At 31.5% G+C, this 19,989-nt stretch overlaps 1 protein-coding gene across 1 annotated transcript in view; it reads left to right on the forward strand.

The window, feature by feature from the left end:
* The window catches only part of LOC124356858 (potassium channel subfamily K member 13-like), an 87,795-nt gene that overhangs the window by 716 nt on the left and 67,090 nt on the right, over positions 1 to 19,989 (forward strand). The window lies entirely within an intron of this gene.

A 19,989-nucleotide genomic window follows, 5' to 3' on the forward strand; every position in this document is an offset into this window, starting at 1 on the left:
ATATATATATATGAATATGAATATTTTTTTTGCGTTATGAATGTCTCATTTATTGAGGTATAAGTATATTTATTGCTCGGCGAAAAGTGAATTCTTGGAACTTAGATATATAAAAATGTAATTACATGACCTTGTAAATCAATGTGTAAAAAGGGTTTCGGCGTTTCTTAATGTGTATTCCGATAGGACACTGAACCATGTGTGACAGTATCTAATATGTTAGAGAAATTAAGTGGAATTAATTAAGTCAAATAATTTTATATTTTTATTTACCTCTTCTCCAAAGAAATCCATACACATACTATAAATGGTGAGTGAATTTTATATTACTTCTGACAAGAAATGTTAAATGGTTTTCTATCTATATTAAAATGTATTACTTTTTAAACATAGTCACGTAAAATTCCGAGGAGTTCTGCTCAACAAGACGAAATAGTTATCTTAAATATATAAATGAAATGTATCAATTACATTAAAAGTATTTACATATTCACGTATAATATTGAGAGTTCCTTAATAATAGTAAAATTCATTGTCTGAAATTTTAAACCTTTTGTTGTAGTACATTACGTTTTTGTTTTTTGTATTAAACTACTTGTGATATTGAAGCGGCTTAAAAGAAATCACGTTCTCATAATTTTAATTGCTTACATTATTATGAAACTCTCCACCACGTCCAGAAGTTGAAACACTTAATATTTGGGAGTTGTTAGGTTAATTTCTTTTTAACCTAAAACAGAATGTTATTTCTCAGGTCATAATATAAAGTTATGACATCAAATGTTGAAATAGTAATAACAAACTTAATATGGCTTTGAAAACTCCATAAAGGAAGAGAGGCATTGTAATGTATTATTATTCATAACATACCAAAATTCAATACATAAGAGATTTTGCTTTCATTTTTATTTTAACGTTCACCATCTCAACAGATTTTGATCTGAAAAGTGACTGGATTTCTATTCTCACTGCACAGTTGACATAATTCCTATCTGACGATTTAATAAAATAAATTGACTTTTCCTTTCACAAAAGGTTTATTGACTGGCAGCCCGAACGTGGAGAAGCTACCCGCAGTAGTGGCCTGTGTCTAAATCACGGCGTCTCCGCTATTAATGGTGAGTGGGCGCCGAGCAGCGACGCTGTGTTTCATCCTGATTAATGGGTCACGCTAAGATTTCCGTTTCAAGTCAGGCTTAGCTCAATAATTGATTTATATTGTAAATGAGGCTGGAATAGCTGTATGCGTTTCCCTACACGAGATAAATATACAATTGAAGAACTGCACGATTTGCTGTTGTATTCTTATATCAATATTTCTCTTACTCGAGCGTATAAATAGATTCGTATTGGATGCAAATACTAAAATAAAATAGGTTTTATATCGTACCACTAATTAAGCCCACATTTATATGGTCTCGTAGTTATGGTGACATATTTAAAGGTTAGTCAGACCTTATTAGCCGTGGTGGTAGATGACTTTGTCGTAAAATTTTAATTACACAAACAACACAATATACGAGTACATAGACATAAACACGATTGTGCGCTTTGTATCGTTCAGGCTGTAGCGTGGTAACGATATGTGAATGACTCACCAAATAACGAGATGTCCAAGTCGTCCACCTGTCGTTACCACCCTGAAGCCCGCATAATATATCGCACGCGATCGTTTTTGTTTCTACATAGGTGTAATGTTTATTTATTTGTGTGTATATTGTGTTGTGTAATTTTAATTTTTAGATAAAGCCCTCTACCATCACATCTAGAGAGGTCTGACGATGAAGGTTAATCTTTGAAGGACGTCACCATAACCATAAGGTCACAAAAATTTATATTGGATTGCCGGTAGGATAAAAAACCAATTTTGTTTAAGTATTTAAAATAGAATCTGGGCTTACTAAAATTCTTTGTTTGAAGGTTATTTTTGACGATGGAAGGATTGTGAAGGAAACATGATTTATCCGGACATTTGCCATCGTTCAGTGAAACAAGAAATCAGTAACACTACGTTTCGATATCTGCAATCTGATCTCTTCTTCAGGTAAAGAACTAACCTAATACATAATTACAAACTCGGTTAAAATAAAACTGAACGAATGACTAAAATAAATTATAATTATAATTATCGTGTTGTGTCTATGTACTCGTATATTGTATTGTTTGTATAATTAAATTTTTAATTTCAGTGACACAAGAAATTTAATATCCTGCATAACTGTCAAATACCAAGTTGAATATGGAGCTTATATTGATTTTTTATACGGTGATTGCAGTAATTGTACTATAAATTATTTAACAGAACAAATTTTTAAATTCAAATAGACAAGTGAATTTAAAACATTCACTCATTACTAGATATTATGAAGTGTGTCCAAAACAGTAGAAAAAAAAAAACTATGGTACTTTAGGAAAGTCAATATGTTGAGTTTTACATAACTCAACATGATTCGAGACCACCATGACTAGTTCAACCCTCCATTATTGCTCTGGACTGACAGAGTAATTGAGAAAATGAATTACAAAAGGGCTCCTAGCGCAGAAAGTAAAGCCTGTTACAAAACAAGTAGCCACATCTGTTTAGTTTAGTTTCCATCTCTGAACTGAATTCCATTTCGCTTGTTTAGACGCAAAGCTAAAAACAAATATAGTGTCAAGAAACATCGCGTCGGTCAGTGCCAACCGAAGCAATGCTTGGCTCAGGCCCAACCGAAGTTACACTCTAGTATTTTGTGATCAATTACCAACCAATTATGTTATGGCTTATCCTATTGATAATTAGTTATCTTATTGATTTTCAATGCGTATTTGTTAGCCTCCATTTGAAATGGTATACCTGTTATCAATGGTACAACGAACTATAACAAATAACATTATCCACTTTAATAGATATCACAAATATAATTAACCAATTTGATAAAGTATTGCAATGAACATCATACAATATGAACAAATAAGTTTCTTTTGTTTAAATCGATACTCAACCAAAAAATCAGATAATCCAGTAATATTTGAGAGCAAACATATACAGGGTGAATGGCTCTTGGTGTGACAAAATTTTTTGGGTTATAATGCAATGTAAATGTAATAAAATGGCGGTTATAAAAAAGTCTAACTCCAAAAATTAGGCCTGAAATGAATTATTTTCAGTTTTTCTAAAAAAAACCGTGTTTTTGTACGTACATCTGATATTTCTCAGCAACGTATAGACATATGAGAGCAAACTACATCATTTTTAGATTCTCCGTTAAATTTTCAATTTGAAAAAGTTATCGGTTTAAACGGTAAGAAAAGAAAATTAAGCTTTATGTCGATTCAAATGACAAAGTTGCTAAGTTTCAGAAAAACTGAAATATCATTGAACCCCATCTTTTTACCACAACCCTGTACACAAGAATGTGTCAAGTGATATTAAAAACTTTGCCATTTAATAGGCTTTAAAATGGTATGCCATATGACCATATTTAAGTATTTGGTTACCTACTTTTATCGGTTTAAATATTTAAAAACATGCAAGCTACAAAACGATTAAAACAATTTAATAACAACTGTACTTTTTATGTTTTATAAAAAGTAAAGCAGTTTAAAATAATTTGTGGATGCTAGTTACGGATTAATGGTCACATCCTTTATCAATGTTTTAATTCCTTATCTTACCACTTTCACCAGTATTCTACATTCATTCCTTATCTTTTGTTGTATGACCAGTGTCCACATGAATTACTTCTACCTTCAATAGACTATTTTCCTGCTCAATTTAGTCCAGTGTAGGCTGCCATGGAGTTCACTACTCGAGAATACGCTGATATGCACTTTAATTGCGGGTTTTGTGATAGAAATGAACGTGCTGCACAAAGAGAGTATCAATCTCGCTACCGTGATCGCAGACTTGCCAGTCATTTTGTGTTCTGAAGACAAAAATCGTTTTGTAGCTTGCATGTTTTTAAATATTTAAACCGATAAAAGTAGGTAACCAAATACTTAACTATGGTCATATGGCATACCATTTTAAAGCCTATTAAATGGCAAAGTTTTTAATATCACTTGACACATTCTTGTGTACAGGGTGTGGTAAAAAGATGGGGTTCAATGATATTTCAGTTTTTCTGAAACTTAGCAATTTTGCCATTTGAATCGACCTAAAGCTTAATTTTCTTTTCTTACCGTTTGAACCGATAACTTTTTCAAATTGAAAATTTAACGAAGAATCTAAAAATGATGTAGTTTGCTCTCATATGTCTATAAGTTGCTGAGAAATATCAGATTTACGTAAAAAAACACGGTTTTTTTAGAAAAACTGAAAATAATTCATTTCAGGCCTAATTTTTAGAGTTAGACTTTTTTATAACAATCATTGTATCACATTTACATTGCATTATAACCCAAAAAATTTTGTCACACCAAGAGCCACTCACCCTGTATATTAATAAAAAATATCACAACCGTCTTGTTTTATATATGAAAACATTTGGAATGATCATTTGGAAGTATTATATAAAATAAATGTGGCAATAAATGAAATTTATAAATTTTATTTTTTCCAGTATTGAAACGTTAACAATAATTTGTTTTTGATGTTTTCATTTTGATATTTCTGAAGGTATTTATCTATACCATTCTACTAGTAAACATAATCGAGGTAACACATCACCAAGAAGGTGTATGTACCACTAAGGTGTATGTCATACTAGTAACACATCAAAACAAGAAGAGGTCTAACAATTATTAATAAATTATTGTTTGAACAGTCAGCTACATTGTGTTATAGAAATACAGATGTTCTGGTAATACTGGGTAATACTGTATCATGTAATATATTAAAAAAAACTTCCGTAGAAGCAGATGAGACTTTTCAAGTACGTTCATTCTATACTAGAAAGAAGAGTGGAGTTTTCTTTACTAAAATGGTGGAGTGATCGTTATGTTCGCGTGTATTCACTTTTTGTAGGTATACAGGGGGTATTTGAAATTTGAGTATATACGAGTATGCATGTCTTTACAGTGGTAGTATAGTGGTTCATTTTTGTAATTTTTCAGCTTAGGGAAATCAGGTGATTGTGAACTTTAACATTAGACATAGAACTTGAGGCGTAAGTTGAATATCAATATAAAGATCTTAGTTTCGTTAGAAAAATTAAATTCTATTGCAAAAATAGGAGTTTATTAGTTTTATTTTAATTTAAATCGTAGTATTAAAACATAATCTGTATATACACAAAAAGAAAGTTAGAATTGGGCACACGTATGCCTCATGACTTAAATAGAACAAATTATGCATTTTCATAAACATCAAACATCCACATACGTTGAAAGAGGGTTGAAATCCGTATAAAAACTAAATTCGTTTTTCAACTCCTTGATTGTCCTAGAAGTTTGTCATACACGTATCAACAGATAAATTAAACGTTGTTTGTGGATAGCAACCATCTATAGGGGTTGAAACCCCTACGAAAGCTATATATTTGTTTTTCTAATTTCCCAATAATCTAGTGAGATTAAAGTTTACAGTCATGACTTATGACTTACATAAAAAGATTAAAAACCAGCAATAGGCCAGTCATGTAGTTGCAATCCCTAAAAGAGCTATAGTGTTTGATTTTCAAGTTTTACATCTCACAGGAAGTGAAAAATTTGACACACTCTGCCTTATTACGTACATAAAAAATCGAAAGTATATTTCATAGAGGAACGATATGTTTCTCTTTCAACTTCTTGCTATCCTAGAAATATGAAATTTCACACACACTTTCCTCGTCACACAGTGATGAAAATGAAAGCATTGTCGTGAAGATAAAAAAGTGTTGCAACCACTAGTTAAACAAAATTTTTGTTTCCCACTTCGAGTTTTCTATGAAAGGTTATAGTTCAAATACACATGCCCTGCTTTCAGCAGACAAAGCAAATATTTTCCAGAATCTCAACCACTCACAAGTGTTGAGATAGAATATATATATTTTGTTTTTCCTTTGTTTTTGTACTTCCTCAGAAATGTGAAATTTGACACACACGTCTTACGTTTTCAGTATGACTTCCAGCACCGGAAATAATTTGGAACAGTAGTAGATTATAATGGTTTGTTTTTGATTGTAGACGACTTTTCAGACTCAAGGATTTATACGTTTCGTTTATGGGCCAAAAATAAAACGTTATCACTCACCAAAGTGACCTTAGGCTGGAAATAGACAGCGAGCGGTTGGTCAAGTATACGCTTTTGGTCAAAGTAGACTTTTTAGACCAATTTGTGTGTATATTTTTTCGATCGATTTCAGATGCTGCACGTAAGAGGAAAGTGAACTGGAGCTAAATTCAACATTCATATCGAATCGGCCCTTCCTACCATAGCAACTATCACTGATACTGATACAAGACCCTTTTTAGGGCAGACCTCCTTAAAAATGTTGTCAGACTAATTTTTTGGGATTGATCTTACACGTTAAGACATGATCTCAATCAAGTATGGGAAAGACAGCCATGGCCTCAGATTGAAACTGTGAGTAAAGTCACATATATGGGCTTATTATTGAACATACCTAGCCCAAATTTTAATACTCAGGATAGATGCAAAACACATTTCGATCCACGGAGGCGATTTGGGCGTACGGGAGGTAAAATAAATTTTCAACCAAACTCTTCTGACAGTTTTGTTAGTTAAAAGAATCCTTTACAAACCTTCCCACAGAAAATTCATGATAAATCCAAGCCAAAGAGTTTTTTAAAATTTGTTCTGTCAAGAAGAGGATATATCCTAGGAAGGAAAGTCTTTTGCCCATAAAGAGTCAAGAACACTCATGGTGTTTTGGTAAAAAAATAAACGAAATGTGGTAAGGAGAAACACATTGTTAAAATTAAAATCTGCAAAAATACCAGAAAAAGAGAATACTTAGGCAAAAGATTTGGTATAATATTGCACAGGTCGACCCTATTATAAAAATATTCTATGCACGATGCTTCTTAACATTTTAACCCTAAGACAGTTAAATAAAGGGAAAGAAGTTGGAGTTAAGTTTCCATTTAATCCGTATTGCGGTGAAACTAGATTTCATATTTATACTTTGATAGATAAATTCCTGTTGAAAATTTTATATTTTAAAATAAAATTCCAATGACATTTTTCGATTTTTCTCTCAAATTATCCTATAAAATGGCCTTTATTCAAAATTTATATTATTTTCAATGTTGTTTTTTTCTTTGTGGATTCAGAAATTATATTATAAATCTGCTTTGTAACAAAAGGCATAAAAACATCTGTATCATTACTGAAGGGACTGGAAAAAGAAATTTCTATACTGTTGTATGCCTGTCTGTCTTACTGTTTTTATGTCTGCATAATATCTGGAGAACTATCTGACATGCCGACTTTGAATGAATTTTTAATTCTATATAAATATAGTGACGTACACTGAATTACAGCTAGGTATGTTACTCCATGGAAGTTGGCTGAGCGTTGGCAAAAATTTTGGATAACATAATGGCAACAAAACATTCGCAGAATAATTGAATTTTGAAATAACTGAGTGCAGTAATATGTCATTTTAACATAAAAAAATAGTAAATAACTTGGTGACTTAATGTCTTGACTTAATTATTCAAAACTGTTATGAAATTCAACATACGAAAAAAGTCATAATTGCCGCGAGATATCTCGAGAAAGATTCCATCCAAACACTTTGGATTTTGCATGCTACATAGAAAAAAATTAGTTTTAAGGTGGTGCAGGTCCAGATAAGGAATAGGCTGAGCGCCTTTGAAGCCTTTTCTCTGACACAACTTCTTTTTTGTCTGCCGGAGATATATATATTTCTGAATGATTATCTGTTTTTCTATCTGTCTGAAGGAGATAAATGAAAGATATGTAGACTTTAAATATTGCGTGAAACTTCACCAATGTTATAATAAAACATATGTTCGCTTTGATATTGAGCGGATTAAAAAAAATTGGAATGGACATTACATCACCTAAGATTTACCTAGAAATATTGTTAATAAATGAAGCAAAGCTACGAATTCAAACATTCTCCAGTATTGATGTGGGGCCTCGGTTTGTGAAGAGTTATTAACAAAAGATAACATGGTATTTTATGCATTGAGCCTAAAGTAAGTGAAGGATTTTAACGAAATTAACGACACGATATGAAACTCTATGACGATTATAAATTGGACTAAGCGAATTATATGAGAGTCTCATTATTGGTCTGAACATATAACAATTTGGCTGAATACTGTGTGTTATATTGTATTATATTACAGGATTGGTATTTGTTAACAAAACTACCCTTATAAATTGTCAATTTAATGAAGCTTAACTTGATATAGGTAGTGTTTGTTTGACTTATGGCTCTACCAATAGCTGATACTAAGAATAACTCTCTTGTATGTCAAGAATATGTATAGAAAAACATGATATGAAAATGTTTTGCATGATAATATGAAATTTTCACACGTTGTTTCGGCACATAAGTTATCCTTAAGATTATATAATTTGAAATATAATATGAGGATTTAATTCACATATTTGTGGTAAAAAATGACGAAGCCTTTGATGTTCGTACAAACTTTTATACAAAAATTAGAGAATCTACAAATATGCAAATTGATATATACAGTTTCGTATGTAATGTTGTACATGTATGTTACATATGTTTTAAATTACAGATCATTTAGACATATTTAATCTAGCTAAATTAATAATTTAGTGGAAGATACCCAGGAACCAATTACTCTTGTAGCATATAACCGTAAGTTCTTGCTTAGAACTACTAAATAATAGTTCATAATAATATTGTTATTTTGTAATGGGAGAATTGTGTTGAATTAGAATGACAAACATAATGGAATTAATTTTAATTTGAGTCTGGGAATTTACTTAGTCCTTTCACGACCTAAATTAGTAAGTTTTATAAGAACTTTTATTAGTTTAACAGTCTAAACACAGGTTATTGAAAGAAACATTACCAGCAGGCCAATGCAATCAAAAGGCTTAGTAATGTTAGTATTGTTTGTACAGAAAATTCCCCGCTGTTGGTGTAAGTTTACAAAAATCAGTGTAAACTAAACGTTTTTCATTATAATGTATAAATAACAGCTGTTTTTTTATATTTCAGGTGGTCAATTTTTCTATCACAAGAATCTGACTAACAAGCTCATCAAAATTTGCTATTATTTTAGCATAATTAAATAACAACTGTGTTTGATGCGTATTTAACTTGCTCTTTCATTTGTTGAAAAACATTTTTTCACTCGGAAATTCAATCGTTTAATCGTATTTCGTCATGGCGTTTAATCGTATTTCCGAGTTTGGTTTGGCTTTGCTCGTAAACATGATTACGCACCGAAAACAATCACTTTTGACCCTAGTGATGAAAACTAATATTGTTGTGGTCAACTTTTTCTGGTAAACTGTTCTGGTAAACGCTTAAGGGCAGACCGACTCCATATCCTACGTACTATTAATCCAATATTAATTTTCGTGCTATTGCTATTTTATTTGAAATTTATCAACTTAGAAAAATATGTAAGAATACATAATTTATACAAACACGTTCCTTTAATAATTTAATTCGTAACACTTTTTGAGTTCGTGACTTTGTTTAACACCATTTTTATATGTACAGCATTACGGTAATGAAATTACCATTAAATTACGATAATTACACTATCATAAAACTTATCAAGGTAGGAACACGCCACAACACGTGTTCCGTAATAGGTTCGTTGTGGTTCCATGTGCAATTTCAAGTCCATAAATAATTTAGTTATTTAAATGTTCTGCGGATAGACAATTATACGGAGCAATACATTTTTACTTGTCTTGGCAGGCAAAAGATAAATTGAGCCAGTTTGCAGAGTGATAAACTTCAATGATGATCATCCAAATCCCATGGATGAACTCATCATTACAAAACTCATTCTTGTTTATGTAGAATTGAAGTTTCTTGTTGAAGGTTACATGCGCTATTGTTTAATATGTTAAAATACCATATGACTGTTTATAAATTAACTTTTATTACGAGATTTTCTTGCTTCATTGTACAATGTTTGCTAACGCTTTGCTGAATTACCTGGAATTCACATGCACCATTATCGAATTCAATGTCTGTGTAGAAATGAAGCTTCATGCCAAATTTGAAGAATTTCGTTCCTTCTTCAGATGTGCGAACAAACAGACAGGCAGAAATTAATTTTTTCTAGTCACTCGTGTGATAGCCTTCACTAACTCTCAGCCCTAAAATGCATAGAGGGGTTTTTATGTTTTTTTACGAATTCGTAAAAAGAAGGTAACTTAAATACTCGTATTAGAATAACACGGCATTCAAGCTGCAGAATTGTCTGGATCGGCTTTTAACTATAGCGTCCTGGTCTGACTGACGTACTTTTTTAAGTTTTTTGAAACGTTACACATTTCAGGTAATCGAATACATTCACGAGGTTTTTCCTAAACTTTAAAAAACAAACAATTCTCACTTTTCCTCTCTATGTTACTATCATTAAATGCACCGACTGCAGTAGAAAAGCCATAAGTTAGTACATGTAATAGGGACAGAGATTCTTTATGGTCACAGACTATATTCTTTGTTGGTAGATTAATCGAGATTATATGTTTGATTATTAAGTCAAAAGCTATTTGTCAGCAATTCCCCGAATATTGACTTAAAACCGTGATGCCTCCTGGTAGGTGGAAATTTCTTGTATGATCATGTTTTGTGTCAATCGTTATGCATTGCTTGTTGACACAGTGTTTATAAAAAAGTGTTCCAATACTGTAGGGTTGTGATTATGGAAATAGGGATACTAAGCGTGACTCATACAATCTATATAAGCTAGAATCAGGAGAGTTTAGAGATAAATGTTGAATCTGCTTTAATCGTCGCCTGTCTACAGTAAGCCTATAATTATTATACCTATTCGCTCTCTGTAACAACGATATGACCGTCTCGTAATTGAAATAAGGTAAGTTAAAATCATTATTTTTGTTTACTTTTTCACCCAAAAAACTCAAAGCCCATTTTACTTTATTCTATTAAAACTGTACATTTACACTTTTGAATAATGTTATATTATGAATTTATAACAATAATAATTTATTTAAAAAACATTATTTACTTCATATTCACTTCTTCACTTTCAATTGTACATTATCGGGGCCTTAACTAACACTATCGGCAAAAAATATCGCAAGAATATGTTTTATTTAAAGTGATTCAAGACATTTACCTAACATATAATATCCGACGCCCAGCAAGGAAGAACTTGCACGGTCTGTATTCTTAAATTCATCCAGCTTCTGTATTCCTCTTATTATGTGTTTTTCTATGTTAAAACGCTATTATATCCTTTTTTATTTAAAAAAAGAAAGAATTACCCATTTTTATCAGATAACGGTTTGCGTCACTCACTACAACTTTCGAATCGCACACTATTAGGTTGACTACTTTCGCGCTTTATTAATTGTTGCATTTTCACTATACACCTTTGGATTGCAATATAAATGAGAAAGTATTGAGTGCAAAATCCTGCAGAAAATTCTTGACAAAAAACAACCTCGACCTGACGAACAAAACTACGTATTTAGATAGATTGTCGTGTGTAGTTAAAATCTTAAAGATTTTTCAAATAAAACTATATCTTACTATTATCTAAGAATTCTGATTCAAACCCCGTCGAATCATTGTTTATGCAATATTTAAATATTAAAATATTTTAAGAATTTAAATTGTGCAAACCGGAACACTTATATCTCGTGCCGGCCAATAAGCCCAATGTCTAAGAAATATAACTTGCTAAGTTCAAATGCGCTTGAAGGAGAAATTCAGTCAGTTTAAAATCATATTTTAGCCCATATACAAACCATTATGAGGCATATACTTTCTAAGCCATATTTGTACGAGGATTATGTTCTTATTACCTAATCCTATGTTTTTATTACAAATAAGAAGACCAAAACTAAATACTTATTTCCTGTTTTGTGTCAAACAGAAAGCTATTTAAGTGCTAAAATATTTAAAAGACGGCAACTCAGCAAAAGCAACCGACCGACTGTAAAATTGTGGCTAAAAATATTCACTCGACTTACCTCCCCGTCTGCAAACACATTATCATTTATATTGAATCTTGGAGCCTTTCACTTATGACAAGGACGAGTAAGAAAATATTTTACATTAGTACCTACCAGAAATTGTGAGACAATTGAGTGAACTTTCTTCTCAGAAATGTGCATAATGGAATATTTTCATAAAATAAAAGTCAGGTGTAAATACAAAGTCAAAATTAACTGTCTCGTGTTATATGTATACGCAATACCTGGAACTGCTTATTGTGTAAATACTTGACAACATTTATGTTAATATTTAAGATTATTCTTGATATTTTTCGAGGATCTCAGTTTTACTTTGTTCTTTTCTATCAAAAACAATCCCAGCATAGGTTACTTAGTCTCACTGAGATTAGTATTAAGACCAACAAGCAGAGTCCGTTAGTCTTGCACAATGTACAGTACATGGTAATTTACATATTTGGCCGCAAGGTGGCGCTGAGAACTGTATTGCAGTAAATGTTTTGAGTTTTATGTTTTTAGTGTTTTCTACTTCAAATTTTGTTGAAATTAAATTCAAATTTGTATGGACTGGACAATTGGGTTGGAGATCTCTGAGGTCGTAGTAATAAATACATATATTGCTCGATATTAAAGTCAATAAAACCTAAAAGCACTACTTTTAGATGATAAAATAAATAATGAATTGCCAAAATAGAGTTTAATAAACTAACATTAAATCTGGGAGAGGGTCTAGTGGTTGTAATGTTCTTAGGAATTTTGCTGTGAAGTTAATAATTTAATAAAACTTTAAAATTATTTCTCTTGACGTTTATGTCTACTTACACATCGCGGCGGCAGCATCTTGGTGTAGAGCAACAAAGCCAACACCAGACAAGAAAGACAGTTAGTCATTTATTTGCATATGTTGGTCTTGGTTGATCTGTGTATGAGATTACACTGTTAGTTGGACATGGCAGCTGTAACCAAAAAAAGGAAGATTAAAATCAAAATTGGTCAAGAATTATTCTGCTCGGAGTAATACTTAAAGTAGAAGTATAAGCACTTGATCTAGAAGTCGCACTCAAAGATGAACTGAAAAGTTGAACTCAAACTCGCCTTCAACAAAATCGCGACGATATTATCCATTTCGAGACAGCGCAGTCTCGTCAGAAAGAACAGCACAAATTATATCCGTACAGATCTGGAAAATAAGAAATCACCCCTGGTAATTACATTTTATGGTTACAAATTTACTTTATAATAGATTCAAAATTAAAGCCTCACATGAAAGGGCTAATTTATAATACGACAAATGTTAATTTTACTAACGGAAAAGGCGCTCGAGGAGTTGCTCGGCAGCAAGAAATTCACGCACAAGTTCAGCAGAGAAAAAATATATTACATGCCAATTACGTTATTATTCCGCTAAGAATTTAGTCCTTGGAATATCGGGAAACAGTAATACTAACCGGCAACGAATAACCATTATATATGATACAATAAATAATGGTACACATTCATGTTGGTTAATATATGATTCTGATTTTACGCTGAGTATAATAATGATTACTGAAATTAATCACAATTATTTAGTAAAAAAAACTGAAGTTGCAAAATTGAGATGGTTTAATATTTATTTAATAGACCATCCAGGAACGGTTTACTTCATGTTATTCTCAAATGGTCATATTAGCGTGCGTAAACGCCTTGCTAACATCCGAATTAGTACTCGGTGTTCAGGAATGATATAGTGAGACATAATTAACCATGGTCATTTAGAACCAAAAATATCATACGTTGGTTTAAATTTCAGATCTACAGTACAATAAGGAGATATTAGCATAAAAGGGAAAACTCCGTTCATTTAACGTTTTGAAGCAATGTTAGTTTTAGAAATATATTTATTTTTACTTAGTAATTTAAAAATTAGATATGAATGATTTACATTATTAGGACTAATAAACTATTATTTCATGTTCATAATACGAAGTATAATTACTCTACACCGAAGATAGGAAATTAAATCAAATTGTCAACAATCATTAACTAACTTTATTTTGCTAAGTATGTCTCTTATTAATTTTACCTGTACAAGGTATGCATTAAGTTCGATACTCCTAACCATTACCATTCCTGTTGACACAATATGTCCATTCTGATTTGTATGTTCATCGCATTCAGATATTCAGCATAAGCCAGGGTTGTATATCCATATGTGAAATTATTCCATATTCCAATATGGATTAATTTTCACATCCATAGTGAACTATTCAATTGCAGTTTGAATAAACATCCGATGCAATTTAATGAAACCCTACTACTTTGTATGAATTGAACAAGTTTGTTAATGTTTAAAAAAAATAAATGCTCACCGAAAAAGAATAATAATAACAATTTAAAAGCCAATATCTTCTAGAATTTCAAAAAAAAAAAATAATGATCGAGGAGTCTAGAGTAAATTTTGCATTGTATAAGTAAACAACGTAGTTATTTATTCGTGAATTATATATAGTTTTTCAAAATTGAACGTTTGCCGCACACTAGCATTGGTAGATTAATTGCAATGGAGTATATGCAAAGTGTTAAAAATATAAAACCATAACTATTCCAATTATATTTTCTAGCTCTTTGTTAAACTATGTGAACAATAGTTACAGGTAAATCAGTGAAATCCATCAATAAAGATACGGACCCTTTAACTGACATTAATGACTTTCAGTATATTTATGTCGTTAGCTAAAGTTTGTTTTAGGCATATCAAGCTAAAAAATATTAATTTATAGACAAATTATCTTTTAATTTTGAATCCTTTAGAATTTGTAACCCTATTTGGAACTTCCACAAAAACAAGGATGAGTAGCAATCGATTTCTGTTTATTTCTTGCCAAAACTCATTGTTTAATAACACCAAATAACAGCTGCCAATAAGTCTTGTTTTCCCGCAGAAAGTGAAACTTGATTTTTAACTGCAAACAGATTACAAGATAAGTAGTAATTATTGTGAATATTTTCACTGCATTTTAATTGGCGCGCTTTTGAAATAAACTAGCGCGAAATTAGTTGCAAATAACAGTATTTGGTGAAGTGACGCAATGTTACCTATCGCCATGCCTTATTTACTCGACGCGTATCAGTCAGTCGTATATCGATTACTGCAGCTAAATAAGCGTATAATATAAAGCTGATTGGCTCCACAGTTGGATATCAACTTATACAAGTAAAACCAGTTTCATCTTTACTGGGAAAACGTTTCTATTTTACTATAAATTATAAATATGACTAGGCCCCATTACTCATATTCCTAATGGGAGTTTATAAATGTTAACATATCATAGGTTAAAGTATCTTATGAGTGCACTAAGTTTGTTTACAAATTTTTTATTGTGCGATTTTATCGTTTAAACATGGTTACTAATAAGACCTATGGAAAAATATTTGCTGACATTCAATTAAATCCCATGGAATTATTATTACATGTGAACTTGAGGTTGCTTATATAGAAATGGAGCTTCATGAAAAATTTCAAATCCATAGTTAAATTATTTGTCGAGATATTAGACAGATAGACAGACAGAAATGATTGAGTTATACGCTTCACTAAAAACCCCAGCCAATTAACGTAGGAAATTATCCAATTCCACACGATCTACCTCCTGCTACAATATTCACAAAATTCGTGATATTCATTTAGATTGTGACACAACCCTAATAATTTTCGTTAATAATAGTGTTAGGAAAGATTCATTCATACATTCAATTCAATTCTTTATTCACACATATAATTTGTACAATTTTACAAAAACTATACAAATATTGTGTTTTGTAAAGTAACATAATGGAGTAAAGTTTAAACAATGAAGGAAAAGCAAGAACGAGATATCTTAATTTTCTACATAAAAATTGAAAAGGAAGTCAAAAATACATTGAGATGTAAATGTAGAATCCCAGCGCATAACAGCAAACCTCTACGTGGTTTTCAGCATATGTTTTTATCGTTTAGCCAATTTGTCGGATAAAATGGAATTAGTAGTGTAACCACATGTTTACAACCTCACCTGGATGATGGTATACTTCTAAGCATCTCTGTTGTATTCTATACTTCTAGTTAAGGGTATCCACCTCTTTATTTTAATTTATACTGCAGCTCAATTTGAAAAGTCTGCTGTAGACATTATTGGCACTCCATTATTATCATATGTAGTTGATGCAAGGCTAGCTACAGTCACATAAATCCTTGATGACAGAATTGGTGGTCACAAGGAACCCTTTGACAATATTGATAACAGCCCCGAGATGGATATTTCTCTGAATGAGAATCGCTCATAACCAGTACAATGAAATATAGTTTTTGAACCAGGAAAAGAAGCTACTTTAGTATTATATTGACCACATTTTTTCTATATATAAAAAGGTATTTCTCTACGATTACTGTGCCAACGCCACTTTCTTTAATATTTAAATATCAAGTCAAATGAAGATTAAGGTTAAACGTAACTATTACACCAGCAACTCACCGACAAGACACTGTTACAGTACTGTACAGTAAATTACAGCTCGACCTTCACCCAGCTTTGGATGGAAGGAGGGAGGTTTGTGATAAGACAATTCCTGATATTTGTCAACAATTTAATTTACACAACTCAAGTAAGCAGACCCAACATTTCAAACTAATTGTAACTTCCAGGGTATGGTAAAAATAATAATAAAGTAACAAAAATATTTCTGATACAAACCCTAAACACAACAATGTTTTTAAAACTTCCCAATTAAAACTTATTGTTTGAAACTTTTCATACACGGTAGATATAAACGAGAATATCCACGCACTTCAAGTGGCTTTTCAGAGGATTCTCAATTGGCACTTGACAAGTCAATGAAGATAGAATTGACATGTTTGATGGTTACAGCCTACATACCAATATATAGAGTATTGTATTGAAATAAAGCAAAAAAGGTTAAATAATTGTTTTTGTTTGTGAAAAAAATCAACAATTAATTAAGCGCTTTTATTTAAATGGAAATATTGAATACTTAAAAACAACAAAAAAGATAGGAATATTATTTTTGGAGAATTACTGTATTTACATTCAATACTAAGGTCTAGGAATAAACTGCGTTCTCTGACCTTGAGGACAAGAGGTCCGATTTCCTGAATGGTTAAGATAAAGTTAAAATTAACCATTTCCTTTGAAAACGTTTAATACGATGATTAAGAAAATCAGTCAAGTAGAAAAAACTCGTCAAACGAGTAGTAGATACTAATTGTATAGTCTTCTCTTTAGCAACCGTCTATTGAAGTAAAATAATATTTTTACAATTTAGAATGCCGTAATTGGTTTTAATTACAGTCTATTTATGTATATAGCGTTTATAACATGGATATTAAAATCATTGTATATTTTAGTCTTTGATGTGCTGTGCTTTATTATATAGTAGTTTGAATTACTTGTTAAAATTTATGTTGAAATCGGTTTTTCAAAGTAACAATGCAGGCTCATTAGATAAAACAGTAGAAAAGGTATTTCGTTAGAGTGTTGATGCACGTTTTTAAGGTTACTTAACTGTATCAATTTATAGTGCATACATTAGTTTAGTCAATACTAGCTATTATCCGTAGTTCGCTAAGTAACAACATCCAGCATATAGGAGGACATGGTTGTCCTCTTTGGCATTTCAAGCAGTCCTACTTGGCTGAACGATAGAGAAGCTTACCACTAAAGGGGTTGGCTAATTTTTTTGTCATAGCTGTGCTCTTATCCGCAGTTCATATCGAGATATATGTCATACTTTCACAATATGTCTGGTTCATACTATTTCGACAACTTCATAATATTTAAGATTACAATGAATTATTTCCCGTTTTAAAATAGTCATTAGTTCAGACTTTATATTTATCTCGGCTTCGCTCTTTTGGTTCCGTAGTGTTGTGTTTAAGTTTTACTGCTCTTAGTGCTCCAATTAATTCTTGTGCGGTCAACCGGATCAAAAATATTCGGAATATTTTCTTGCTGTGCGAAATTCAAGATAAATCCTACGTCAGGTGATGAATCTAAAGGGACGCGTGAGCGTTTAAACCCCGTTCCAGTCAACCATTTACCCTTACCAAGTCGTCCAGTGGACTTCAGTATTCTTGCTAAGAAACCAATAGTCCTCCAAAATCATCAGAAAAAATGATAGACATCATAATTCATTCATAATTCCATTGCATACTTTGATTTTTAACCAATAAACATAAAATAACTTTAAACTTCTAAACGTTACAACTCCATTTCTACATTGGCAAGGCATAGAAAACCCCCTAAATAATGGGAGTTCGATGATGATGCATATTGGTCTAGAGGGTCTGGCTGAATATTTTCAAAAGGTTTGGCAATTTTGGATGAAACGAAGACAATTTTTCTTTCGATACGGTGTATGTGTATCTATAAAATGTCCTTTATCTGGCCAGAATTACGTCAAAGATACGACCATGTCCTGCCATTAGAGGGAGGCCCAGAGGAGCAGCATACCAACGGCATGTTTGTAGGGAACTTTTTGGAAATTTTTAGTTATATCAAGGCAGGTTTTTCAATCAATGACATGGGCCGTATCCAACCTGGGTGCCGTCGTATAATCGCAAACTGGATTAAGCGAAGACTGTTATGCAACACGTACTCTATTGTATCCGAACATAAATTGTATAGAAGTTTTTGTATCTCTTAAAAAATGTCCGGATCATTTAATGATAGAAAATTAACTTCGAATGCTAGGTGGTAGGAGCTATGAATCGAATAGGAAGAAATTTCTAAATGAATGCATATCTACTAACATGAACTAATATTTCATCATTTAATTCTTAAATCTTTATGAAAATTTTAAGCCATAGCGCTGGAGACAAAGAGAAATATATTTATAAATAATTTACAACGTACATGTGAGATAAAATCAATGCATGCTAGTTTTAACTTATATAACATTTTTACAATAGTTTCTGAGTTTACTATAGGTGATATAAAATACGAAAAGTTGGACCAAAAGCGGCAAGATTAAAATAGCATATATACCCTTTTAATAATATTGGAAACTATATATTAAAATGGAAAATAAAACCGTTTTAGAGTTTTATCAAAATAAAATAAATATTATTGCAAAATTTTATCGTTCTTCAAGTTTTTATTGAGCTATTTCATTGGCTAATGTTGAAATTTTAAGACTAGAAGGAGAGAACTTTAAGAGTATAGTTCTTTAGAAAGCAGTCACGAGCTAACATAAATGTTTTGGCAAAGAATCATACTTTTTGTTTCAATTATTTTTTATGTATTAATACCTGTTCCTGAAACTTACGTCCTACCATTGCTACGTTATGTCTGAGATCATGTTAAATTATTCCAGAGTTTCCATCAAATTCCATGAGGCTAGTATGGGTGAAAGTCTAAAATTCGTAGGCCACCAGCTTTTGATGTTATATGATTTATAATATTGCAATATATCAATAGGCCTTAGTATATTTTAATAATTTAAGAGTTACTGTTAAACATTAAGAGGACATGGTACGAAGATCTAGAGTAAGATGACGAATCGTATGCTCGCCTAACTAGTCGTATAAATGACTATTTAGACTTCTTACGGCTGTGTTAAAATATTTAGACGTCACAGTATTTACTTTCTAAAGCTCTTGACTTGTTTGTAAAGAGCAAAGTATATTACCGGTTTAATTTGTCATAAAATACGTGTTCTATTCTTTAGCATACGAATTGATTTGTGTTGTAATGTTACAAAGGAATTATACACCTGCTATAAACCGGATATTTGAAATGTTACGAGATATTAGGAATTTAAACGTATCAGAGAATTTTCCCTAAATGGTTCATTGAACCTGAAACTCGTAGGCAGGTGAAAACCTGAAACCTGAAACTTGAACTTTGGATACTCAGTCATATCACGAGAGAAAACGATTCTTGGTCTAGACTGAATGGGAC

Source organism: Homalodisca vitripennis, chromosome 3 (genome assembly GCF_021130785.1).
Source record: "Homalodisca vitripennis isolate AUS2020 chromosome 3, UT_GWSS_2.1, whole genome shotgun sequence".
NCBI lineage: Eukaryota > Metazoa > Arthropoda > Insecta > Hemiptera > Cicadellidae > Homalodisca > Homalodisca vitripennis.